Below are 27,718 nucleotides of genomic sequence, written 5' to 3' on the forward strand. Positions count from 1 at the left end.
TTTTGCAAACATTTCCCCTCAGTACCGAAACTGTTATAAACCAACATTAATATTAAACATTATAAATTAATAAGTAAACGTGAGTGTACCTCTTTCTTGGATGCAAAGTCTAGAATTTGTAAAGTCGATCTCTGCAGTAGCCTGCTATCGTTTCGATGAATCTCTACATTGTTAGATACCAACTTCGTAACGATTTCGACAAGATTCTGCATATTGTCTTCTTGTTCTAGGATGCACAAAATAGCAAACTTTTGTCCCTCGTCGGTCCTCTGCAAGTATTTAATGATATGCTCTGACGCATCTTTGTTAAGTCCACATGCGAACCGGTAGACGTACTGCAGATCATATGGGTCTAGACTACCAAGCAATTGATCAGCATTGGATAATTTCGAAACATTTCTTGCAAGGTAATGTGCAGCGTACCATTCACAAAATAGTTTATGGTAGAATCTAACCTCTACAATGTACTGAGCGTGAAACTCTGCAGCTCGTCCGGCATCACAATCGAGTACATCATCTTCAACCAAAATACCAACCCGGATGTATTGATTATAAAACTCTTCTCCAAATAGTTTAAGCAATTGTTCTTTCTTCCACACGATTTTTTTACGATATCCACTGAGAGCCTGAAAAGCAACTTTGTCTAACATGCTGTGATCATTTTCATGTGCCTTAGAAATTTGAACATTTTCGTCTCTCAGTTTATTCCGCAAATGACTATGAAAACATGATATCATATAGCGGAAAAAGCCAGTGACTGAGTGAAAAGTTTCAAAGTCTTCACTCTCGTGAGTCATGTGAGCGGACATAACAAAAAACAATGGAACCTCGCACAGATCTCCAAGAACGGGGTTTTGTTTAAGATTTAGCTTAATTTTCTCAATTTCGTCGTCGTTATCGTCGCCTACGACCGCTTTGCGAATATATTGATCACGTGCGGTTTCGTCGAAACCTCTCAACCTTACTCGAATGGTCTGGGGTGCACGGTGCTTGGGTAGATAAGAAGATCGTGTTGTCAGAATCACATCAATATCTCGCATGATTTCTTTCTTAATAATGAGAGACACATCTGTATCCATGTTATCTTGATCTGGATACTCATCATAGCCGTCCAAGATAAGCAACACTGAACCTGATTCATTTAAAAGTGATTTCACATCATCTTCGGTAAATTTTGAATCCTTTGCTAAGATAAATTTTCTAATAGCATCGTAGATTGACTGAACTCCACCTAACTGCCTCAGCCTCAAGAAAACTAGTACCTTTACTTTACTTATCGGAGAATTAGAAATGTTATTACACCAATCATACGCTAGTTGTAGTGTCAGCGTTGACTTGCCGTAACCTGGGTCGCCTTCCAATATTTGTCTTTTAGATTCGTCACCAATCTTATTAAATAATTCACGATACGAAGCCAGTGGTTTCCAAATATCATTTGAAGTAGTGCCGGATGTTTTTTCAAGATATTCAATGCCGCCCTCAACAAAGACCCTATCAACGCAAACCATCCTGTCTCTTATGTAGGGAATTGGTTGAACCGCGTCGTAAAGCAGCTTGTACTTTCCTTTCAGTTCGGTAATGAGCTGGTCCAGCTTGTTTGTTTCTGCTGATAAATAATACTTCATAATAAGACATTCTCAGAGAAAAGCAAACGCACCCATCTTTGAGATGTGTTATGATAAATGTGTAAACGCATATGGCGTACATTTTAGATTTGACTCCGATGTGAGGAACACTAAGGATGTAAGAAATTGTTCCCTATGTTCGTTTACGTTTTGATGAATGATATGTGTGTGACTATAACCTTGGAAATCACTTGTTCTTGGGTATTTCCAGGACTTAAAATTCCATTTCAAGTCGGTTTAAATTTTAAACAGGGGAACATGATACTTTATATGTAAGTCAAATCCTTTCTATTTTTCATCTTAATTTCTTATATTTTAATTCTTTTTAGGCTAATATGGTATCTTGGGACCACCCGTTATTTTTTAAATAACTGATTGTAGCCTACATATCATGTAAACATTTCTAGAAACATATTTGTTGGGGCGATAAAAGACTGTTTGTTGCTAGCAAAATATCGTGTGTAGTCTTTGGCAAATCTTGCTATATCAAAAATCCCAAATGATCCGATTACATCTTTGAAATAAGGAAACGTAAACTTACAAAAGACGTGAAGACATTGGTCTAGCTTTTAGTCTCTTTTATACATTATTCAATATTGTAACCAAGGCATCGAACGGTAGGCCTAGTCTAGCGTGCACCTTAGACTCACAAACAAAGAGTCCCTTAAATTTATCACCGATGATTCAGAGTGACATGTTCAATCACCAATGGAAGTTGATCTGCATAACATTTCTTATCCAAATGTAAACGCGCTATTTTGTACATTATGTATTTAAATATTTTGTTGCTAAAAGACACAGATTGTCGCAATTTTGTTGTTCGCAGGTCAAAATACAAACAAACATAATAGAGGTCAAAGACACCTTCATGAATCATGATCTTTCATTGGTTCCTGGACTACATGTTGTTGTACTTGCAGCGAATCTAATTTCTCTTCATTCTCATTTCATAATCGTGGTATTGCCTTGACATTCCTCTGATCTAAATACTTTTACATACCTTATTATCACTGTATATTGTTTTCAAAACAATCCTAACACCAATCGCTGTTTATTTCCTTCATCTTGACAGAATGTAAGTCGAAACTCCATTTCGTTCTCTAATGGACTTTTTCACTTTATTAATGTTTCCGCAATCTTTCGGAACGTGTATGAGGTTCTCATTATTTTTAAAGATGATTGTTTATATTTCTCTCTTTAATTATGTAGCAGTCTTATGAGTGGTTGAAGAATGTTTCAGGCAAATTGTTCAGTTATTATATTTTCAGAGATTGTGGAGTTTATACATATATTACTACCAGACAAACACAATTATGTTGTGTTTAATTTGTTCATTCTAGTTTCTTTGTCATCTTTATTTCGGGATTGAAGTTAGAAGGAAGGAAGTCAGGTATTTTTAAAGGTCCATAACAAGGTTTACCTATAGTTCTTCAAACACCGTTAGGAAAATGTTGTGTGCTGTAAGTTATATAAGATACAACCAATTTGAGATAATAGTGTCGTGGAATCAACCAGATATTAGGTAGGGAATTTAAAGTGAATAATTTAGGTGAATATATTCTTAACGTCTAGTCCAATATGATTTGAGACTAGTTGGAAGAGCGTGGCTCGCATGATATTGTCCAAACATGTTCTGTCATTAGTTTGGTATTTACTTGGTGATATGTTTGATTTCGTCACTGGTGTTAATGGGACAGCCATTCTTCCCCTTCCCCGCCCTCGTCACAATTTTCACACGCTAGTACAGATGTCTCTCTTGTTTCTTACTAACTTATCGTAACTCAAGTTGAAATTATTGTTAATCTTACCGGTCGTTGACATCATTGGTATCGCCTGTGTAAGAAAGAGACAGTGAAGTAATGTGACATCAGTTAACTGACTATTAAATAAGCCAACAAAGAATATGACACAAATAAGGAGACATTGAAACATTTATGGTTATTAACAAGTATCAGTTTTATTAAAACTTTGCACGTTCTCTCAGTTGCTCTTTGTATTGATGAAAAAAGAAAGTGTAATCAATGCGTGCTTATGGATTGTTCAGAATATGACGACAGATGCAATTAAACGTAAGTAACCGATACATTCGAAGCAGAATGCTCGTGTCGTGTATGAAGAGAATTGCAAAAGGAGTGTGTATTCTAGGTGACTAACGAACTGTTTATTGCGTATAATAGTATACAAACTGCATTGTATATTAGGGATAAATATTTAAAGAAAATAGTACATGCTTGTTACTTAAGTATCTGTATACATATGTTTCATTTCAAAATCTTTGAAGTTATAGGAAAAGTGGTAGTGCTCTTATACGGTATGGCACTAAGAAGTTTAGACTGTGTGATAGTTCGGTGACCGACATAGCCCCTTTGAACTGTTTAACATATATGAAAGAATTGGATTGGCGTTCCATTAATGTCTTTACCAAATGCTCTGGTTAACTCAAAGTGTTCAAGTTTATGTGGTCACACGAAGCATTACTTGAATGACTGATTTTATACAAAAACAGTAATGTTATAACATCACATAAGTTCATAAGTTTGTGTTTACTTTAGGAAATAATATCGTTACCATTAAAATGTTAACTATGTATTCAGATAAAAATGACTTATTAAATAAAACTAATTTCAATACAAGATACTACTATTGTGTATGTACTACTCACTAATCTGTGTATCTACTAATCTAAATCAACTACTGTGTTAAGTTAAACTTAATTTGATCACAATCATGCACATATCGTTAAGGTATGCTCGAGCATGATGCGATACTGTACTCGATCATTGCAAGTAATATACATAACTAGCCTATTTGTCAGTTAAATATATCAACTAATCTTCCGTGCTCGTTCGTAAAGCTCATGCAAGTAAATATAAAGATAAATACACCTTTTTTTTCAATTATTCCTGAAAAAGACGGTTATGCAATCATTGTTGTATTACCTTACAGACTGACTTATACCTTATCAAGGACACGGTTCTACTTATTCTTCTTTGATGAAGTGTAGTGTAAATGAGAGAGTCGACGTTAATTGTTTTCAAATCATAGGCCTACATTAACTAAGCGTTTCAGTATTTAAATTATAAACGACAAAGTGTATTTACCTCTTCAAAGTTACTTCCCCCCTGTGAATCATTTGAATGGATAACTGTAAAAAAAATAGTGGGAAAATTGTAAAAACGAACTTTTAGTGTTAAATCTGTGAAATATTAGGGCCAAAAAAACCTCCAGGTAAATATATATTTGCTGAATATCATAAATCAGTATCGCATTTCTAACTAGTATCAACTGTATTCACAGTATTCTCCGGTAGAATATACATAAATATCCTAAATGAGGTAATTGAGGGTTAATTTGTACATTCTGCAACACACCTCATCAATTACAGGATTTGCAGGGAGCCTACAACTGTTAGCAAACTGGAACGAAAAGTGTGCAAGTTAGACTCATTCTTGATCGGTACAATGAAGGTTCAGAGGCAGTCAGTGCATTTCCTTTGGAAATGTTTCCATCTATACAAAATAAATTATGCTGTGTGACAAAAGCCAATTTTTATTTCTTATTATTGTTCTTCATGTTTACATTGTATATATAAGTGAAGGGCAACGGTTTTATTACCTTTACGTAAAATGATCCCTCCTATCACAATAATCACAACCATAAAGACTACAATTGCAACTGTGATTACCGCAGTTAATACTCCAGTATCGCTACTGTTGGTTCGTACTGCAGTATCGTTACTGTTGGTTTGTACTGTAATGGATGACAAAAGCGAAAGAAGTTGTTGGATTAAAAATCATAACGATGACGTATGCGATGATTAAAGGAATTGAAGCTGACATCAATAATTAATTGTTTACATTCTGGTTTTCTAGCATTAATGATGTAATATCAATGGCAATGTTATTGATATTATCAACATTATGTTATCTTGGACAAATATGTATACGTAGATAATCTTACCGTTTGGTATCAGTAGATCAATTGTCTGTGACAGATTAAAAATATCCGCATTTGTTCCTACGACACGGCATTCAACTGTCACCCTATCCTCTGTTGCCGGAGTAAATGTAATAGTCGACGTCAATGTTACGTCGTAATTATCACCGCTTGGTTGTACTCTGTGATTATCTTGTAAAAAGGAAACTTTTGTGTTTGGTTCATAGACTCTCCATTCCAGATTTACTTCGGGTCGAATCCCATGCACAGAGCACGTCAACACATCACCTTGGTTAACTTTAAGGACACAATATCGTTGGAAATCACATCCTGCTACTTTGAGATATCTCGGCACTGGCATCACTGAGGAAACAAGGCATTTTTTTGGCAAATTCAATACCGAATATAACATACAAAACTGTCAGTTAGTTAAACGTTGTGAATATAAATTTATATAAATGTATATAACTTAAAACGGAAGAAGAAACATGACTAAAACAAAAGTCATAGAAGAATACATTGTTTGTTGTACTCTCCCTTCTGAAGGAGCTAAATAGTATTATATTGCAAATTTGTGAACATCGAGCAAATATTTAAGTAATTATAAAACACGCTTCTTTATATGAAAACAGGTTTTAAAGAATTTCATTTATATACGACAACGGTTTAAACTTGCCTAGAGCTATTCGGGGAAATGATGTATTCATACTAAGGCAATGTACAAAATAGTACAGTTTTCGTTTCTCTGTGATATTTGAATTTTGGATTTATATATCCATTCAATATGTTACATAATAGTTATAGTAATTGCAATATATCAAGTTCCATTACAATGACGATATGTCATATCTAAACAAATTAGGACATTATATTGATCATTTTATATCATTAATATAATTACTTACCAATTTATGAAGGAAGTGAACTACATCGTGACACTTACGTCATGTATTACATGAATGGTTATTTCCATGATTGTGTGTTATTTAACGTGTTTTAATTTGCTACGCTCTGGTTGAGAAGTGTTTGCTATTGACATTTCCAAAATAAACTTTTGTGGGTAACACCACTCAAAGGAAGTTATAAGAGGGATACCATCACGTAGCATTATTTCATTTCCAATTTGTTTTATTATTTTACACACCAACTGTTTTGAGATTGGCCTACAAAATCTTTTATTTTAATTAACTCACCGAAAATAACAACATCTATGTGTAATTCTTCTGGGGTATGTTCAGCAACGAGACACGTATATCGTCCCTGGTGATGCCATTCAGTGTTCCGCAACAACAAAGAACCGTCTGAATTCAGTCGGAAGTCGTTATTATACATTTCGTTAACATCACTTTTCAATGTTTTTACTCTCAATAGGATAACTTCTTCAGTAGTTTCTGTATCAACCATTCGTTTCCAAACTATAATATTCACTTCAGAAGTAGTGCATGGGAGAAGCATTGTAGTATGGAGTTCAATGTATTGTTTCCTTGTTTCTGATATTCGGTCTCGGCCTGCTTTTTCTAAGACAACAACAGTTTCGCTTTCCTCCAAAAGCCAGGCATTTTCTTCAGCGCTGCACACAAAAACTGACAGTAGTGGAAATTTGGCTGATACCTGTACAGTGGACCGTGACGTGAAGGTCTCATTATTTCTTGATTCAATTGTGAGTTCAGATGTCAAAGGTTTGTCACGATCAGCTTCTCGCTGGTTCCAAACCAAGGAAATTCGAGGACGAACATTTTGGACGAAGCAACTCAAAGCAGAACTATCTTCTTTTATTGCGTAGCAAACGGTTAAATTATTTTGACATTGCTCAATCACCGGGTGTGGGACCGGGGGCGGAACTGTAAAATGAAAGAAACTACTAATGGAACAACACACAGTATGGTAATGGTACTTGTTAAATATGGTATTTTGCTAGGTTGAACAAAAAAAGAAAAACATTACCATAAACATCATTACAGTTCACTGTTTTCTGCAAAAACTCGTTAAATACTTATTAGAGTCATTAAATGAATGCTTATACCAAAAGGAAGATATATATTATAGTGATCCGGTAAATAAATATAAATAATTTGAAATAATGCAACATATTTGTTTGGAAATGGAGCATCGGCATTGTGTTCTCCTACTTAAAGTTGAACACACAATAATACTCATTTCCACAAAAGTTTTCGATGTAAATACGTTTAACGTTCACTAGACGGTAAAGTGCGGTAATGGCTATTTTTCTGTTGACTTACCGATTATCCGAACACGAATTTCATAGGACACGGTTGGCTTAGATAATGAAATAACCTTTGTTACTCGGAACATGGTTTCATGTTCTAGTGTGACATTTCGTATGGAGAGCGATCCATTTGGATATATATCATAATCGTCGCTAGCAGAACCGTCTTCTGGTCTAGCTCCCTTTTCGTAAAACAATAATGTCGTGTCTTTTTCGATGTTAAACCAAGACACGGCATAGTATTCACTGAATGAACACTGAATCGTCCCGTTCCTGCCAATAGCGAGGTATTGTAGTAGATCGCACTCTTCGTTGTTAGCAATCAATTCTGATGGTTTTGAAATACATGTCAGATTTTAGTGGTTAGTAAATTATTGTTCCGTTGCATGTTTTCCCATTTGTTTAACTTGTTAATCTCCTTAAATGACATTATATTATAATTGCATTATTCAATATATTTGTGAACAATTAGGTAAAGGAGTGATTGTGTTATTGCTTACCGGATTTTGTCAACATAACCAATACCATAAGTACGGTAACTACACAAGTCCCCATTACGTCAAATTGCAATTGTACCTGCAAATTGGAAGAAAAATCTTTGAGTAGTTTATTAAGTTTCTTTTAATTTCATTAAATGTGATCAAAATATTCATAATTGGAATTTAATTTAGAAGGAGACAAGTCCTGCAACGATTTAACCAACTAGATGGTAGAATTAAGGGAATGACGACGAATACTTCATTTCACCATATAGAAAAATATATCAAAAAAAAATTAGAATAGCAACGAGACTACTAATATCTTTAAATGTAAAATACAGTTCCATAAATCCAGCGGATTGTGTTAGCAGTATGTAATATACAGTATGATAGGAACGATTGTGTGCAATGTAGTTTATTACAGGCATCCTTACAATATTGATTTCACTATTTGTCTTAACACGTACATGCTACACAGTCATTTGGAAACCGGGGATTGATATACCAATTCAAGTGTAGCGACAAAATTTGCTCCCAAAGTTATGTACTGATTTTAATATTTCAAGTTATTCCGTGATTTCGTCTTGTAGTCTGTTTCGTAAGGTGTTTACTGCGAGGTATCAAGACACTAGAAAGATGCAGAACATGAACGCGATCTGTACTTTATTCATACTTGGATGTTACATAGCAGAACGTTCGAGCTGTCGAGCTGTCATTATTTCACACAGTGTTACTTTATTCGAATCACTGCTTTTAGAAGGTTGTGACGAAAAAGGAGCAAAAGTTGAGTGGACATTTGACAATAATTTACTCTTTCTTGATGATAGGTTATTAGTTGGGACGGCATTAGATAACATTTTTCTACTTCCAAATAACTCTGTCTTCATTGAAGAAGCATCGATAAAGCATGGTGGGACCTATGTATGTGTCAGTGCTTCAAAGGCGATTGTTAACCACGACGTCAATGTTGAAGGTTTGTATTGCTCCTGTATTTATATTTAAAATAGTTAAGTATTGGTTGTAAGTTGGCTACGATGTGTATGTAAATTAAGCTTACATTGGCATTTATCAATCCGTCAAATTCACAAAGTGTCGGGAATGATGTCATTTTAATATCAATATGAATTATTACTCGAAACTTCTTTTATATTTTATTGATTTTCCCAAACTTGACCATCAAAGAGGGAAACTACAATAGTGCTTAAAAATGGTAAATGCTGAGAAACAGTACATAAGACAACATTTAGTTTTAGATAATCTGCTGTTTCAGTCGCAAGAAATTGTGAAAAGAATGAAGCATTTCCAACTTCATAGATAAATTACATAATTTTTCTCCTATTTATCGGTGTATCACCGTGTTTACTGTTAGACGAGCCAAATGTTTCTCAACAAACATACTGCTTTGCATCACTTCATTTCATATTGATATTACACATGACGCTACGTTTAGGGACAATACATGGATTTATCATAATGAACTTTGCTAGTAGATAACATAGTATACGGAACATCAAACATTACAATAATCCATGGAGCAGGTAAAAATGAAACATTCGACAAGATGGTAACAGTTTCTATCCAAGCTGTTAATGAAAATGGAAATATCTCCTTTCAAAGCAGCAGTGTTGGAAATCATTCGGTTGATGGATTAACTTTGCGTTACACCTCATTTGGTAAGTTGTGAACTAATACCAGTTTCTTAAACAACCATTACTGGGTGATCAGTATTTGAGCCCTTCATTCATTTAAAATATTACAGCATAGTAGAATATGTATTTATGTTAACTAATGAAAAATGTGAACATGCACTTTTGCCCCATTGCTTTTAGGTCACCAGGGTTGTGGGAAAACTTCCTCACATGTATTTTCTTAGGAATTATTTGATATGCTTATTGAAGAACAAATTTAAACCAGTATTATTAATTACGATAAGGAATAAATGTAACAATTTGTTCGTACTCCTGTTAACTTGATGTAATTTACACAGATGACTGATCACGTGTAGAGATAATGTTCACTGAAAACGAGGTACTGATTTTTGGGAAAACCTACTAAGGCGAGGACATTCTTTGAATTCAAAATCATAAATTAAATGAAGTGTACTTTCCTAATCTACTTTGAAATATGTATTTATACTTTATTATTATTATTTATATGATACGTAAGTACAACGTTTAAATTTATATTACAGTCTAGTTGCATATTTGTATAACGTAAATTAATGTATTGATTGGCCATGCGTATTTCGTTCCTTTGCTTTACTGATTACGATTTTCTCAAAGGAGAAAAGGACACACTTTCAACATCAAACCGGCAGATAATGAAAATAGTTTCCTAATTAACTTTTTGAATACTTAAAAGAAACTGCTTTAAATACGTTGATAATAGTGTTATATTTATGATGTAAATCCAAACATCAATTTGGTATGTACAGCCAGCATCTACGAAGTACCTTCAATAGAATAATGCTATTCCCTGCAATATCTTAGTTTAATAAAACCCCACACTTACGTAAGAGAATGACATTACTAACTGACATTATTGAATGCGACCCAATTCATGAATTCTTAACGTTATTATTTTAACTTAAACTACATAATAACATGTCACTACTATTGTAACTGTTATATTGTAATACGTCATGGCTCCCAAAGTACAAACCCAATGTATATGTTTTACTTAAGGGGAGAAGCAAAAGAAAAGAACATTTAGAATAGAGTGCACTGACATTGATAACGCAAATGCCTCTCTTCTCCGTCTGTTGACACCAGGGTTTTGCAGAAGGGATAACCGACCACAATACAACCATTGACTCAGCCAAGTACAGTGATGTGGAAGATATAGGTAACCCCGTTCCACACACCTATTTGGTCCAGGTTAAAACCATTTAATGTAGGTGTATGGTATTTATGTACGACGCAACATACGTTCTTCAACATGTTATCAATAAGTTATCAAATAAAGCAATGCTTGCATTTTAAATACAATCACTCAAAAGTTAGAGGGACATCCCCACTGGGAACCACCCACACGCTCCAACCTAAAACCGGATCACAACATGTCATGCCCAGAAATTCAGTCAATATTTCTTTATAAAAAAGGTCTGAAAAGAGACAATGACTAACAAATAACTTAAAAATAAAGACTGCAATTACTTTGTAATAATATATAAGATAATAATTTTGTTGATCTGTGAGATTCACAAATTCCCAAGTAAAGTGAAAGAGAAATCAATAAAGACCAGAACCGGTGATTTGCAATGTACTTCCTGCTTTCATTTTAGTTGTGTGATGCTTTTTTCGTGTATTTATTGAAACGTTGCTCTCTTTTTCTTTTCTTATCAGTTCTGGTTCTTATCATATATTGGTAACATTGGGTGTCATGTTATTCATCGCAGACCAAGAGGATATGGAAGCTTTTTCGTTAAGCCTCTAAAACATTGAACATTTTTGCAGATGGATTGTAATTTACATTAAGCCAAAACAAAACTCATTTTTTTTCTGTAGTGTTATATACTGTACAAGGTCAACTTTAAATGTTGAAGCAGTACGAGGTTATAATATAACGCCCATATTAATTATGTCCTCTCTTTTGGTATATACGATCCTTTGGGGTTCTTTAGATGCAGTTTGAACGTGATGAAATCTCAAAACATAATCAGAAACGTAAATAAGGGTATCACTGAAGCTGAAATAGTATTACTTATATTATTATATATATTATTATATAAATATAAATATATATATATATATATATATATATATATATATATATATATATTTGAATTTCTTTCCCCACCACCTTTGAAATCCAGTGCACGCCACTGTTTTGAATGTTAATTTCAATTGTTTGCACAAACACTGCGTTTGCTAAAATTAAGAGATACGTTAACGTGGAGACATAGCATAACATTATCATATTACACACGTTACCTTACTCGCTCACGTAGTTTGTTTCTTTACTGTCTGTCAACCAGGTTGCACAATTTGTTTCCTCATTTCGATATGTCCAAATTATCATTATTGGCGTGGTTTATTGTCAACGTTACGGTGATTGCCCTGATTGCGGGTGTACATAAATAGTACGTGTACTAATACACTATCAAACCCAATGTCACCTAGTATACCGTTGTTAAATACATACAATATACATCGTAGCTACTTATGGCGGACGTACAACACTGAAAAGTGGCACGTTTTTGTAGCGACGTAACCATGGGGCTTTTTGATCGATTTTCCGGTCACGCCACTGTACATGAGGTTCTTACACAATTGTTGACATTAGAATGAATCATTAGGTATCTTCAAATCCCATTAGATGCGCACTGAAAGGAACAAACAAAATCATGATTTGACAATTGTTATTGTTTTCATAGTAGTCTAACTCGGGCTCACGACCGTACACATTCGTTCCCGTAATGACACTGTAGGCTAGTGTCGGCTACCTAGACTAGTCTAGTTAGGTTTGACTGACTCGGAACACTGGCGTTCTTTAACTTGTTTAATAACCATATTTTAAAAGTTGACTGTGACTACATTCATTCCTCCTTCTTATTGAACTCTTCTAATTTGGTGGTATTTTAACAAAATATATTGTTTAAGTCTGCAGAAATAAAAGTTGTTGATGGTTTGAAGTATTTTTATTTCATTTAAACAATCATCAAGCAGTCGATTGAACCACTTTTTTGAGATACGATCTTTTTGTGTAAAATAACAAGTATGATTACAATAGAATTTCCTTTGGGAAAACGTGATTATAAACTAACAGCTCTATACGATATAGGATAGCATCGTTTTGTTCCTCTTAAGCACCGTCTGAAATTAAAATAAATGCGTTTTTTTTTATCAAATCAAATCAAACTAATATACCTACTACTAGATAATGTTTCAATTCTGAGGTATCGTCCTTAATGCCGGTTTAATCAGTATGAATTGATCATTTTAAATCGCATTTATACACGTAGTGTGGATATAAATATATAAATTCAATGCTACGACTGATTACCCATCTCTTGTTAGGTCTACGTCAACGATGTTCCTTGTTTACTATACTCAACAGTTACTCACAGGTGGGCCAAACAAAACGTGTTTACAAGACCTACGTACACACTCTAAACACAATCTAGTCAAGCGAGGCTAAAGTCTAGTCATATCGACTGGTTTACGTTAGTCAACGATTATCCCGCCATAATCTTGGTAGAGATGCCTTCACGACTAACCCAAAAGGTCGCCTGACCAGAACATAATGGTCACAGTTCTATTTTAATCTGGTCCTACAATAAATGTCAGCACTGGGACGAAACTCACTAGTCAATCAGGTTGATATATTCGTCACATGAAAAAGCGCGGGAAAATATTAACAATTGTAGCGCCACGGTACGGCCTAGCGTACTGCACTGAACTATAGTACATTGTACACATACGTACACGACGAGCAAGGAACGTACAACAGGGAGTTAGCAGCCAGACGGTTACGGTACGAAAAATCAAAAAAATATTATCATCCAGTGATATTGTCAGAAACCATTGCAAGGTTAGTATATTAGACCAGTTTTCTTTGGGCCTTTGGCCAGTGTCGTTTGTTAGTCACTTAAAAAGTATATAGTATATTAGACCATAAAGTGTGTATTTTCGATTATTCCAACTTGTGTACGAACAAGCTAAGATCTAGGTCCTAGGCTAGGCCTATCATGCAGTAGCTATTGGCGAATTGCCTAACGTTAAACCTAATGACGTTAAGCTGCCTTGTAGTTGTAGTAGTAGTACAGCACAGTTTATCGTAACAGTAGGCCTCCGTATATTTACAGTATCATGGTGGCCCCGGTATTCACGCGTTTCTCATGTTTGCAATGGATTATTTCTTTACAAAATAACAAACCTAAATTAAACTTAATATTTATAATCTGTATTAGAAACTTTAGCCTTAGGGGGATAGGACCTTGGCTATTTTATTCTTGAAATATTTTAGGCGGATAAATTCACAGCAGTGTTTCTCCTGCACTTTCAGGGGGGACATAGCCTAGGCTTAGGTTCTAGGCCATATTATTTATACCTAGATTAGGTTTGAGTTAAGGATTAACCTCCAATTAGGGTCACCCTAAGATAACGAATTAACTAGAATAGTGTGTATGGGATTGTGTAGTTGCGTGCGAAACTGTTACACTAAATAAGCTGATTATTCCTAGGGCCCTATAGCCCCCCCCCCCCCAGGCCTAGCCCTAAATAGTTTTCATAAAATACAGAGGCTAGGCCTATGTTTCATACGAAACATCAACTGAACATGATGCCAATCTTTTATTACCAGTTTGTCCACTGACCATCCTATCCAACAATCCTGTTAACAATTCACAGGAGAATACACTCCCCCTTCCAAAATAAACATTGGGGACCTTGGAGCAATCTAACAGCCTATTGCTGCCACAGCTGTGTCATATCAATTTATAGGCCTAGTTGTCAGTAATATAGAGGGGGAATATTTCTGGACAATTGCACTGACTTGTCCGGAATTTTTGGCTAAAATTGGTTATATATTCTAGCGGCATGAGTTAGGACAGTTTTTTCTGCTATTTTTTAAGTTTGTACAAAACAGTTCCGATTCAGAACAAAGGTGGGTGGGTGTTTAATTTGTTGTAGCTGTTTGTAGGGAGTCATATAGCCTTGGACTAGGCTTTTTTCAAGATGGAATATTCCTCGCTTTACCTGTGGTACCGTGAACCGCAGTTGATCCCCCTAGGCTAACCCTAATTCCATTGGAAATAAAATAGGACATCTTTTACGGGGTGTTTCATTCAACTTTTTGGAAATACTAAAATTTCAAACATAAATGTATTTGGTTATCATTGTACACTTGACCAATGAAAATGTAGCTACCATAGCGGATTGATTAATGTTTGCACATGTTTCTTTTCCATACAGGTATCAAATGCATTCAGGCTTCTGTATCACTGCATAGTAATTTCACTTCCATTTCTACTGTACATTTTAGTAATGGGATGTGATTAAATAGTTGAATTGTGACTGGTATCGTACCGTACATGTTTACCCACATGCTGTACAAAATATGCACATGAACATTAGGGATGTGAACAAATAACAAAAGTTGTATGTCTATCACATTGGCAGATAGACGTCGTTTAATTGTGGAAGAGAATGCTACTAGCGAAGTGGTTAAGAAAGTCTATCCTTGGCTATTTGAAGATGAAGAGGTACTGTATTAATATGTCTTGGTAGATATTATTTATTATACAGTAGTCTGTGTAAAAGTAAAATTCAATCTTGTGGTTTCAAAAGTTATGGACATTTGAATATATTCACTTTATGCCCACCACTTGTTCGAAGCACGACTTTGTTTTTCAAAAATCAATTCAAGACAGTGTTGCGCTAAGCAGCGCGATTGCAGGATTCCCACACTTTTTTTGCTGATACCGCTATTGGGAATTTGTAGGGGGGATGTTCCCCCTTAAAAAGAAAACCAATTTGTTTTATTCTGAGCTAGAGCCCGATCTATACCTTTATCAGCAAGATCACTTCGCAAAACCTCATGTCCTCATCCCAAGACTTGGGGAGCCTACTGCTCCTACATTGACCAGCTACAGTAGTCTCTCTCTACTTCTTTACCAATTCGCATCTTCCATCCCTTTCGACATGTCTAAACCATCTCAATCTACGTCTCTGAACATAATCCCGAATATGTGTTAGTCCTAAGCGATCTCTTAACTTCTCAGGTGAATTTACCATATGTACTGTATAATCTAATTGATCTCATTTAACCATAGATACTACTTGAATTAAAGCGACTTGAAGGAAAGACGACAATGGCACAGTTGCTTGGTGAAGGGCTTTCCAAGTATGGAGATGCCATAATCCGCTGCACTTTGAAGATGAAGCATCCCACTGTCATAGATACATCCATGGAGAAGGACGAGGGTGCCCGTTAAGGTACATTAGTAACAATTCAATCTGTAATTCACTGTTCAAGTGATCATCACCCAGGTATGTGCTGGGTCTTCAAAATGGACTACGAGCAAAGTCTGAGGCAGGGGTGGATGCAAAATATGTCTTGGTAAGGGGGTATAACCATTCAGATGTATGGTAGTGAAAAATAAACACCTTCATTAGACATTAACGTTTGTCGTCTTGCATCATACAGTCTGAGGAAAATAGGGCGCATCCATACATACTCAGACTGTGGTAGCACTAAAAGGCTAGTGCACGCATTTGTCTCTTGACTCTTGCAACAGACTCATTTATGGACTGCCAAATAAGCTCCAGCGTTGTACGAGCTGCCAGGTTGGTTACCTTATCTAGGAAGTGAACACATAACCCCCATCCTTGTAAATCTCCACTGGTTACAAGTGAAGAAGCGTATCATGTGTAAGTTAATGCTTTTGACCTACAAAATATTAAATAAACTTGCTCCATACTATCTATGTAAACTTCTCAATGAACCGGTACATATTCTCAGGTCAAATGCTGCTACAACACTCATTGTACAAATGTCAGCACCATTACTTACGGTGAGAGTTCTTTTTTCAGCAGCTGCTAAACTCTGAAACCAACTACCACCATATGTTTGAAAGGCTAAATCTATATGTAAATTTAGGACCTTGTTAAGACTTACTAGCAGAGGGTTGTGTGATTTTAAATTATGCTGATTTAAATCAGTGTTTTTTTTTTAAATCACTGATTTAAATCACTTTTCTAATTCTTGGCAGGAAAAGTTGAATTTGTGGTCAGCATATTCTCTGAAATCAAGCAGTTCCTTATAAAATAGAGTCTCAATCAAGTATCAAAGCAATTTCAGTAAATCTGGGAGGGGGGGGGGGTTGTATTTTCAGGGAGAAAAATCCTTGTCACATACACCGGTATGGCATGAGGCCTATCATGCTAAAACAAATTGAACAATTCTAGAAATTGCCCGCTAGAATCCCCTCAGAGTTCAGTTAAGTTCAGTAGAATAAGGATCAGGATGGACCCTGTGAAAGACCCTGTACCACAGATAACCCAGACTGCCAGATATGATCATGGATGAACACAATCAAGTGCTCAGATGATAACGAGACAGGCTGTGTATTGACGGTAGATTGCATAAATTATGGCTGTGAAGTACTTCATTTGGTACAAACAAGTGTCTGTGTTCAACAAAGGGAAATTGGTACAGTATCATGGGCCCCTTAGTGGAGGGGATAAAGGGCCTAATTTTGAAGTTATATTCAAGACTGTTGACTTCCCTTGATTGTCCCGAAATCAAATTAAATCATTGGGCTGACTGCTCGTATGTGATATGGGTGGGTATAGATGTTTTTGGAAGATTTAGGTAACATTTGAGAGGAAATTGAACTTTTGATTATTGCAAAATTTATTCGATTATTAAAAAAAAAATTAAAAAATCAACTCTGAATTAGCATTTATATTTGCAATATGGGTAATGTTTTGTATAATTATATTTTTTCTGTGTGCAGTGCATTGCAGCATTGTGGTCTTGGACGGAATGCCCTATATAAAAACGTTTTATTGTTATTAAGGTTATTATAACATGTTTGAAGTTATGGATATGGATATAGAATGTCTATTCCAATTTCCAAAAATATATTGTTCAATATGCAAATCCATGGGTGGAAGTAGGTGGTATGTGACAACCTGCCCCCACTTCCCCCTATATGCCTATATGTATTATAGGCTACACGATATGCAGTTTGATCCATTTATATGATGCAATGTTACATTGTTACAAGCTGAGTATATGGAAATCTAGTCTACTTACTCTACTTTGGAAACAAGAGGCATTTCAATTTATCACTGTCTGCATATTCTCAAATAATATCTTCCTTGTTCAACTTTCACACTAGTTCATGCTCTGTTGCCAGCTGAATCCTAAGGTTCAAATTTTCATGTGTCAATCTGCTTGCTAGTCTGCTCTCTATTATCTTCATTTTACTGAAGACCTCAGAATATGATATATGGTTGTTAATTCAGGGAAAACATGTTCTCGGACTTCAGGAATCTGTAGGTATCAATGAAACCTATCTGCTTTGGGTCCAAGATACGAGTTTGACAACTGATACATATTCTTGACAAATGGAGCAACTCTTTCAATACAATCTCAGTATTTGATATTTTTCCATTAATGTTTTTATATTTTGCTTCAAATGTTCCTTATCAGTTATCATTGTCTTGAATCCCTCAAGCTGAAATAATGACATGGATGCAATCATTTTTTATGGCCCATGCCAGTAGGGGCCCACGAAAAATAACTGAACAATTGGCATAACTTAAAGATGCTTGCTTGGGTTGAGCTCATACTTGATATTACTTAGCTAAGTAGCCTAGACCTTATCAAATGATACAAATATCTTTGCTGAAAATAAGACCTGTGATGTATTTAGTACTCTACTTTAATATTATCACCTAAGCAATTTATCGAGTATTGAGTATTGCTCTCCGGACTGCAGATGAGTGAATCTGTGATATTTTTGTCCTATCGATGTTACCAAATATGACATAATATCACTCTTCTGAAATGTCATGATGTTATGAATGCTTTAACATTCTGTTGTTGATTTTTCTTTTAGAGTCTAGAATGCATGCAGCAATTCTGTCAGTTCCGACTCTACTGAATGAGAAGTTGGGTGCTATGATTGTATTTGCAGATGAGGATAGGGTAAGTACCCAATGTATTATTTAAATCAACAGTATGTAAACTATGGGTCAAGGCCATCAGAGGTGGTCTGATATTGTATGTTACAGTGTCGAGGGTTCATCATGATAGTGCCCTGGTAGTGTTTCCTTTGGGGTATTCAGCAATTTTAGGTCTGATGCCATATGGGCTATTTCAGGAAATAACTCAAAATTAATATTTTCCTACAGATTGTATTGTCACAATGCTTAGAGTTTAATTGTCATGATAGTGTTTTGGTAGTGCTCCTTTGGGGTGTTTGGAATTTTAGGTCAAAGGTCATGTATGGGCCATATGGGCCATTTTGAACTCCTGAACTCCGCCTGAAATAACACAAAATGTTTCTTTTCCTATGAATTCTATGGTGCAGTGTTGAGCATTTTTCACAGTGGTACTTAGGTAGTGCCTCCTTTGGGTTTTTAGGATTTTGGGGCCTAAGTCACCTGTAGACCATATGGGCCAATTTATGAAATCACTCAAAATGATACTTTTCATACAAATTTGCCCTAAAATTGGTTTAGCCCTAACATTTGTTGGGGCATCTTTCTTTTCTTTTTTTGGGGGGGGGCATTTTTTGGCATCCTTATTTCTGGGGGGCCTTGAAATATTTGGGCCCTGAAAACCTGTCTGCAACAAAGGCCCGCACATCTGATCATTATTCCCTAACTAAATATCACATGTATGACCTGGGAGTGTTCATAGCTGTAAATATAGTAAGGGCATCATCACAAAGGTAGAATAGACTAGTATGTATGTGATAACTGGAACAGAATGTTGGACAGATTTCAATCTGTAGTTGCAGTAACCATAACCCAATGTGGATTTCCTGATCAGCCCCAAGTGTATTAAAATCATCTAGTGGAATGAATCCCTACCATGATGTAATTAGCTGTAACAAGATGTCATAATTACTCATGGCAAATATTCATTTCTCTCTAAAATACACGGAACCAGTGCACCATTTAGCTCTGTTGTTTCATTTATACTCTGCTATTATTTATATCATCAAAAATAGTATTACTTGTAGTGAATACGATGTACTGTAAATTGATTTGAAAAAATATTTAAGAAATTATTTATTTTGATTCCTTCGTTGGTGGAGTATATTTGTTTGTTGGTCACTCATGGCCATCATGGTGGATCAGCCACCCCTCCCATTTTCTGAAACTGGAAAGCGCTGTATATTGAATACATATACCTTAATATCTTTGCAGGTTACAGACTTGTCAGAAGTGCCAGTTTATATCCAGGTGACAGAGGATGAAGGTGTTCCAGAGTACACTGTGATAGTGGAAACCTTGCAAGTAGCTACTTTGAAAAGTTTGTTCGCAGACATGTGCAATTATTTGGCAGTGTTCTATGTCCTAAATATGGCATAGAGCCTTTGCTGAAGAAAACCCTTCAGCTTTTAAAAAAATCATTTTGAATGTTGATGATACTACACCGGCAGATAAATCAGTCAATAAAATTCTGGAGAAACTAAACATGCAAATCGCTAAAAATTGATGGCCTAATTACTGCTCCAGGCACCTACCATTTTTTGTACAGTTTTTTTGGCTCAAACTGTCATCACATTTATAACATAGAATACTGCCTATCAATTGCACTAGCATATATGAGTCAAAATAGGCTAAGGTGTTATAAAACTGTAACTAACTTGCAAATAATAAGTCATTGAAAATTTTTTCATTATCATTTGAGCTGTTGCATGTGTTAGTTTTGACTTACAAAATGTTGTTATTTTTGGTTACGATGCCGAAGGCCTAGTAACCTATGCGATCAAGTTGGCGTGTGTGAGGGTGCGTTTGTTTTGCTATCTGACCGAGGACTTGAACAAAAGAATTTCAGGTCCTCGGTTGTGATTTCTAAAGAATCACCACGTCCTCGGAAGAATTCTATTGTATGGGGTATTGTTAATGTTACGGTACGTGGATTTGAACAATGGAAAATACAATGGGGTCCTCGGTCTGAACGAAACACAAACATGTATGTGTGTGTGTGTGTGATGTGACAGCTTGCTCGTAAACACGATATCTCAACAACGACACATTGGATCAATGTCATATTGGACTGGTGATGTGTGGATGTTCCCTATTGTTTTTGTTCTCCATCACATGAATATTAATAAGTGGGTAGGGTTTAAAGTAAAATTCTTAAAATGTCAAGATCTTCGCAACGGTATGTCCGATCTGCTTCATACTTGGTATGGTGATGTAAGTGGTTCATTGTCACATGACAATGGAATTTCATCTAATTAATATTTATGAGTGGGTGGGGCTTAATTCTTAATTGCTAGAAATAGCTTGTAAACCTGAAATCTTAGAAATTAAATGTTGAATTACTGTCATTTTGAACTAGTACATGCTCCATGATTAGTAGATGTTCCCTATTGTTTTTGTTGTTCATGACATGAATATTAATGAGTAGGCAGCAGTTAAAGTGAAATTCTTAAAATGTCAATAACTTTGCAACGGTATAACCGATCATCTCCATACTTTGTTGATTGGTGGTGGATAATAATAGTTACATTTTCATATGAAAATAACATGTAACCTCATTAATATTCATGTGTTTGTTGGCCATATAGCATGTCCCTCATTCCTAAACTCCTGTCATTCGTCACGTTTGACATGTTTTCCTGGTTCCTGGGAGCTTGCTGATCTTATCTATATTTGTTTTGCTTTATAAAACCTTGAAATTGGCTAGCCAGGCCATTAAAGGAGTAGTCCAGTGACAAATTAAACTGGACTGAAAAAAAGTAACCTTTGCAATTAAGTTGGCATATGTGTGTGTTGTGATGAGTTGGCATGTTTGTATGTTTTGATCAAGTTTGCGTGTGGGTATGTGTGTATATGTATGTTGCATAAATAGCTGGCTCAGACAATTAAAGGGATAGTCTATAGTGAAAATAGTAAATGAACTTAATAATCTGGTATTACTGTACATGTACCTATAGAGTATAGGGAAATCTTATGTGAGTGGGGTAGATTAATGTGTTGGTAGTAAGGTGTGAAACTGGTAAAATCTGATGGGTGTCAGGTGGGGGGGGGGGGTTGTCAGATGAGTAGGGTGATGTTGGGATCAGGGTTGTAGGATGGTAGGTGAGGCTGCAGGTGGTATGGTGGTAAGGGTTCCGTTCTGGGTTGGGGATATGGGTTGTGTCGTATGATCCCCATGTGTTTGTCAGGAGAGGGTGTGGGGTGGTGAAATGCCTAGAGTCAACTATATCACTTTTTTTCAACTTTATATGTACATCAATAAAGGCATTAATTTTTGGTTTTGTTTACGATGGCCAGGTAATCTACAGTTTAGCATGTTTGCAAGTGTATGTATAATCTTAAAAACAATATATTTAATTACTGTAAATGTATTGAATAACTTGTAGATATGCTACATTATCATTACATGGACCTCATTGTTTTTGTTGTCCAGTACATGAATATGTGGGTGGGGCTTGTAATAAAATTCTTAAAATGTCGATATTTTTTTTCAAATATATGTCTGATCACCTTCATACTTGGTAGGTTGGTACAGTAGTGCCACATGAAACTGAAATTTCATTTATATTCATGAGTGCAACTGACAACTTTATGTCTGATCAGCTTCAGTTTGGTTTCAGTTGTCTGGCAATAAGTACAATACAGGTATATAACAATAACAAATTCTGACTTATCTTATTTCATAAACTCTCATCGGCATCAGAACCACTAAACATTTTGGGTTTTCTGATTCATCAATTACTGATGAAATCAGACACTCTTTTGTACTTACTATTGAGGTGAAGCATATGTAGTGTTTAAGAGAAAATATAAAATGTGATTTCAAATTAATACAGAAATTCTTGCTTTCTTTTTTTCATGTGAGAGGGCTTGATGGTCTAGCAGTGGTTAAGGCCCAATCAGGTTTTATATCCAAGAATTGTTCCCACCAGTTAGCTCAACAGACAGCTTTGTACCTATAAGGGAGTTGTCGCAGGTTCGAATCCGTGGTGGGTCATATAAAACTAGTATAGAAAAACTACTTTTATCCATGGGCAAGACTAACTGGATTAGTCAAGTGACTGCTGGACTAATCATTTAGGTCGCTTGACAAAAGCCTGGTCGATAGAGCATTTTTGAAAGACTAGCAAAAACTGGTCATGTGACTAATTGAATAAGTCAATTGACATCTTGACTAATCGTTTAGGTCGCTTGACTAAAGCCTGGTCGATAGAGGCATAATTGAATGACTAGTAAAAACTGGTCATGTGACTAATTGAATTAGTCAACTGACATCTTGACTAATCGTTTAGGTCGCTTGACTAAAGCCTGGTCGATAGAGGCATAATTGAATGACTAGTAAAAACTGGTCATGTGACCAGGTTTACTTAGTCATATGACCAGAACTATTTGGTCACTGGACCAAAAGTTAGTCAAGTGACTAGAATTAATTGGTCGATAGAAGCATTGTTTGGACTAATGTACTCTAGTCATCTTGACTAGATTAAGTTTACAGTGCATGATGATGACACTCTCCCCAGCAGGCGCGTAGCGAAGAATTTGCCAAGGGGGGGGGGGGGGGGGGGGCGAACCTGTAGGCAAACTTTTATAGCGGTAAATTCGGCACTGGAAACTATCAAGCGTAGCGCCACCATGAGTTGGCGCAAAACGTACAACAAAATTTGGCCGAAAATGCATCTTAGATCACTGGAAATGGCACTTCTCGGGCCTTGTAAGTTGCATCTAAGCATTTTCTATTTTGAAGTTACTAGCGATATCATAAAAACATACACAACACATTTGCTCAAGGGGGGGGTGGCGGTCGCCCACTTCGCCCCCCCCCCCCCCCCTTCGCTACGCGCCTGCTCTTCAGCTTGCTTTGCGTTTTCACCAAAACATTTATCTCAAATAGTATACATATGTCAGTTACTTGCTTGTAATCGCAGTATACATGTTTAAACCCTTAGTGTCAGTAGCTAGCGTATTTTATATATACATTCTATCGACAATTATATGTAGTCTCTAAGAGAATAGTCAGAAAGTCACATTCATATCGCCTTACCTAAAGCCATCTACAACACAAATATGTGCTGTACACTTGAAACCAATTTCATTTCCCACACTTTACAATGTAAAAAGAAACCATGTAACAATTAAAACCAGGATATGATCCTGTTTTCTCCATTTCTACGCTTACACTTTTGAGTTAGAATAAGAAGTATGTTAGTTATTGTGTTCAAATTATTCTACCTCTCTAAATTTTATAGGGCGATAGCAATATACACATTGTATATTCACTTTCGCTCACTGTTTAAAATTTTCAAAGGAATTTCATTATTAAAGCTATTATTTTTCTTTAACATCTGGTCATTTAACCCAAAACACTGCAATTAAAGCGGAAAATGCATTAACAGATTACCGTGTCATAGTCAAGAACACAAAAATCACGATTTGACAACTGTTTCTTTCAACGACCCTTACACATTTGTACCCGTAATGACAATGTAGGCTAGTGTCGGCTACTTAGACAACTATAGTGTGACTGACTCGGAACACTTGCGTTCATTAACTTGTTAAATAACCTCCATTTAAAATTTGATAGCAACCATTACCTTCAGTCTACAAAGATAACATTGACTGAGCACTAAACTCATTCATCTTTCTTATTTAACTCTGTCAGTTTATGAGGAGCAGGGACACTCACTCAACTCGCAGGTTTATATGCCTTGTACGTGCAGTATGCGTACGTACGTACACACAGTTCGTACTTCGCGCATGCAGCTGACCGCGTACCGTGTATATAAGTATATATGTGACGTAACACACAAGTTCCACCTAGTATGAAACCTTTGACATATCGCAGTGGAAACAATTAAGCGACCCGGCTATTCAACAACATCCTGGAAGACACGTGATGATTTATAAAGCTTTCCATTTCATGAACTTTTCACGTAATGATGACAGTGCGAGCTTATACTCTGACGAGTTTGTTTCCTATTTTGCTTCTTGTTACGCAAAATGAGGACTTGTTTTCTTAGTAAACAAGTTAACTGGGAATATGTTAGGCATTTGTAACTATATCAGCCGCAAAACCAAATTTTTGAGATTTTTACGTGATTAATCTCCCACTATATGTCACATTACGTCATGCAATATCAGCTTTCAGTATTTATAGTTATATTTACCTTTATAATAGGTATATCGTTGGCATCATCATAAGGTAGACAGTACGTTACCATGTACGTTACAAGTTGGATTAAAAAGATAAAAAAGAACATTCTGTTTCATCATCTCATATTAACTGATATAATAAACTACAAGATACAGCAAATTCTTTATAGGTTTTCTTGCAATTTGGTAAATCACGTATTGTATGGCTATACACGTGATTTTCTTGCTTTGATAACATTACAGCGTGATTAAGGGCACACGTTTCGCTGTAAATCCTCACAAAGGTGAATTGAATCCACATAAAATTGGCAAACGAATAACTGAGGTTCTGCTTCATAATAAGCCTATGCAATCTATTCAATCGCTTGTTTTGTTTCCATTAAGTAATTTTCATGACTTAGATTTTCCCTTGAATCCACACTAGTTTTATGTTCATACATTTGGGTATCAATGTATTGAAATGTTATACATACAACGTAACGATTCGTGACGTAACCTTTCAAGATACTTCTCTATTCAAGCTAAGTCCACTGCTCGTACTTCAAAAGTATCTTTCTAGATGGAACAACATCTATAAATTGAGGTAAAAAATAGCAAAGAATTGTTCAGTGACGTCATATAGAAAGTATTCATAACAGCTTAAGCTTGTTTAAGATGATTTTTATGGGCGAATTAATCAAACCCAGTGCCTTAGTGTGTACACGTGACTGTTCACGTTAATATAACGGCGCTTTATTAGACTTACAGAGATTGTTATAGTCCATGCTAAGACATGATGTTCGAGTCAGACAATATTTCAGAAAAGAAACATGAAGGCAACTATATACGTATCTTTACAAGTTTCTTTTCCTTAACATGGCTCATGCTGCAATTCCTGCTGGTGTATTGAGTTACCGAAAATTTTATAACGGAGATGCTTGTTTAATGTTTGTCACACTGAGGAACACTGATTGATTGGAAATTTCAAGAAAACGTTCTCATTTTGGAACGTCTATTAATACGCAGTAAATTTAGAAAGAGCTTGCACTTTCTTCAAAATCATTCATTAAACAACCAGCCGATCTAGTTGCTCAATATTGGAAAGAACGGATGCATCAAGAACAACGAGACTATGCTAACGTATTTCTTAGACTTGGAAGGTTTGTAGTAGTTTGTGTTGTAATGTATGTCACAAAGCCACCACAGATTTATTATTCCAACCTCCTTTTCTATGTCTTTTTTCCCTTTTTGAAGCATAGGGAGATGGGAGCGGTTGGGAATTGCTGGTTTAAGAGACGATTTTTGTTAAATCGTGTGCACTTTACATAATAGTTTAATTCATTCTCCGATCAACCAGATATAATTAATTCGTAAACGAGAATAACATATTTCTTAATATTCAATCATTCCTTTGTTTCGTGTAATAACTGAACATTATAATAAGTGGCTACTAGTATTTCCTTAAAATATTGTCTTTCTTTGAAAATATTCTTGTCACCATCAGTTCCAACGACGGTATCTGTGACTGCAGACGGGCATTCATACCATGATAATGGAGATACGCTTTTCATTCCTTACAATAAAACTACACCCGTATCATGTAACGCTCCTGTAGCAGATCTGCAGTGAATATATATTACGGTGAGTAACGAAGGACTATCACGATCAGAAAGTAACACTACAATCAACGCAATGCACCATCTTGCCACAAGGATACGATTTTCACTGCAAACAGCTGAAGAAATTGAAAAGTTTTGTCCCATAGTCGTGGTTCAAGCCACTACTCACAACAACGACTGGATGTGAGCTACTCGACTTATGGTAATAAAATACTACCAATCACGAGTTTCGATGCATTTACATTTGAATGGGCTTTTATGGATGAAATAATTAATAACTTAATAACCGGTTTCTTTTGTAACTAGGTTTCAGCTAGTATGTAGTTATAATATACATTATTTTCATCAAGCTGGCTGTGCCATGTCGTGGCGACGATTTGAATGGTTTTGCATATGACGTGAACAAGTAACCGATTCTCATTGGTTAACGTCCGTGACGTTTGAAAAGCTTATTGGCTAATAATCTTCCACTACCCGAGGAAAATATTCTAAACCAAATGTAATTAAAGGAAACCATTTTCGTGGTAAAAGTTTGATATGCCCGGTTCGTGAGGTCATACTACCCCCAAATTGGTGTAAAGAGTCCCCGTATTTTTATAGTGTAAGTGCATTCTGTCAAAGTGCATTCTGTCACGTTTTATTATAGGTACACCATTTCGGATTATTCATTATATCATGTTACCAGACAGTCAACGTATCATCTTGTACCAATGCAGTCAGAATAGTTATGTTTTTTTGTTATTCCTCAAACATCGTTACTAACATAATACAGGTTTCTTTTTCTATTGACGGAGTACAAATATAGCGTATGTTACACAAATGTTTAGAAGAGAATAATCAAGATATAAAATAGTAAAAATAGTAGTGTGTTAGTTTAATATAGTAATGACTGAACAAAGAAATCACGTAATCAGTTTACCATTACTTAATTCTTTATTCCAACATAGCTTCATACAAGTACATATGAAGATATAAAATCAGTTACCGATCTCGTGTTTTTTAAGTCTACGTTAATGATGCTCCTTGTCTA

At 35.7% G+C, this 27,718-nt stretch overlaps 1 protein-coding gene and 2 long non-coding RNA genes across 6 annotated transcripts in view; 2 read left to right on the top strand and 1 right to left on the bottom strand.

Annotated features, from left to right (window-relative positions):
- The window catches only part of LOC139982120 (uncharacterized), a 671,468-nt gene that overhangs the window by 82,346 nt on the left and 561,404 nt on the right, over window positions 1-27,718 (bottom strand). The window lies entirely within an intron of this gene.
- The window catches only part of LOC139982171 (uncharacterized), a 41,976-nt gene continuing 22,989 nt past the window's right edge, over window positions 8,732-27,718 (top strand). The window contains exons 1-3 of one of the 2 annotated variants that reach the window (XR_011798019.1): window positions 8,732-9,240; window positions 9,888-9,940; window positions 26,574-26,890. This is a non-coding gene — a long non-coding RNA (uncharacterized lncRNA). Of the gene's footprint in view, window positions 9,241-9,702; window positions 9,941-26,573; window positions 26,891-27,718 lie in introns of those variants that run through there. The other variant, XR_011798018.1, reaches the window with a different exon arrangement.
- LOC139983473 (uncharacterized) lies at window positions 12,173-23,423 on the top strand. Of its 3 annotated transcripts, none has more exons than XR_011798702.1 (5): window positions 12,173-13,799; window positions 15,389-15,471; window positions 16,042-16,204; window positions 18,838-18,926; window positions 20,156-21,396. It is a non-coding gene; the product is annotated as an uncharacterized lncRNA (long non-coding RNA). The 3 variants fall into 3 exon arrangements; XR_011798703.1 differs by lacking the exon at window positions 12,173-13,799 and adding an exon at window positions 22,806-23,423 and having other exon boundaries at window positions 14,562-15,471; window positions 20,156-20,245; XR_011798701.1 differs by lacking the exon at window positions 12,173-13,799 and having other exon boundaries at window positions 14,570-15,471.

The sequence above is a fragment of the Apostichopus japonicus genome, chromosome 16, assembly GCF_037975245.1.
Source record: "Apostichopus japonicus isolate 1M-3 chromosome 16, ASM3797524v1, whole genome shotgun sequence".
In the NCBI taxonomy this organism is placed as follows: Eukaryota; Metazoa; Echinodermata; class Holothuroidea; order Aspidochirotida; family Stichopodidae; genus Apostichopus; species Apostichopus japonicus.